Source organism: Limulus polyphemus, unplaced genomic scaffold (genome assembly GCF_000517525.1).
Source record: "Limulus polyphemus unplaced genomic scaffold, Limulus_polyphemus-2.1.2 Scaffold1965, whole genome shotgun sequence".
In the NCBI taxonomy this organism is placed as follows: Eukaryota; Metazoa; Arthropoda; class Merostomata; order Xiphosura; family Limulidae; genus Limulus; species Limulus polyphemus.
Window position 1 is genome coordinate 2,684 of NW_013667575.1, and position 1,317 is coordinate 4,000.

Genomic DNA, 1,317 nt, shown 5'->3' on the forward strand with positions numbered 1-1,317 from the left:
ATTCTTTCCCCTTAGTTTTTCAAGGGAATTAAATTAATGCCTTCCGTTCCTTCTCTCTGTAGACTTACAACGCTAGAAACCGGGTTTCGATACCCGTGGTGGGCAGAGCACAAATAGCCTTGGCCAGGTGGTTAAGGCACTTGACTCGCAATCTGAGGGTCGCGGGTTCGAATCCCCGTCACACCAAACATGTTCGCTCTTTCAGCCGTGGGGGCGTTATAATGTGACGGTCAATCCCACTATTCGTTGGTAAAAGAGTATCCCAAGAGTTGGCGGTGGGTGGTAATGACTAGCTGCCTTCCCTCTAGTCTTACACTGGTAAAGTGGGGACGGCTAGTGCAGATAGCCCTCATGTTCTTTGCGCGAAATTCAAAAACAAACAAACAAACCGTTCCTTCTCCTTTATATCTTCAATAGGAAATATACCACTACCTTCTAATTTCTCTCTCTCTTAGTAGTTTTATGGAAATTTATTCATTAGTATTTAATTCTTTTCTCTTAGTTGTTCAGTAGGAAATACGTTATTATCTTTTAACTCTCCTCCACAGTTGTTCTACGTGAATTAATTCAGTTGCTTTTAAAGATGACAGAATAAATTAGTATCTTATACTTATTCTTTCTTAGTTATTCCACAGAAATTGAGTCAGTGACTTTGATTCATCTCTAATTGTTGTTGAACAGGAATTAAATTCTTCTATTTTAGTTATACCGTAGGAATTAAGCCAGTGTCTTCCACATCTTCACTAGATCTAAACCAGTGTGTTCTAATTTCTGTCTTTGATGTTTCACATAAATTAAGTCAGTAGCTTCTAATTCTTATCTTTTAGTCGTTCAACAGAAATTAAATTTGTATTCCATTTCTTCTCTCATATCCATTCAACGGGAAATAAACCAGTACATTTAAATTTTTCTGTCATATTTCATCTGTAATATATAATGCTTTTCGATAATTATTTCTCATGAATTAAATCACGAGCCTATAAGTATTCTCTCTTAGTTACACCAAAAGTATTCAAATCAGAAACTTTTAATTCTTCTATATTTTTAGTTCTATACGAAATAAATTATTACATTCTATTTATTCTCTCTTATTTCTTTAACGTGAAATAAATCAGGAGTTCTCTCTTATTTCTTTAACGTGAAATAAATCAGGAGTTCTCTCTTATTTCTTTAATGTGAAATAAATCAGGAGTTCTCTCTAATTTCTTTAACGTGAAATAAATCAGTTCTCTATTAGTTCTTTAACGTGAAATAAATCAGAAATTTCTATTAGTTCTTTAACGTGAAATAAATCAGGAGTTCTCTATTAGTTCTTTA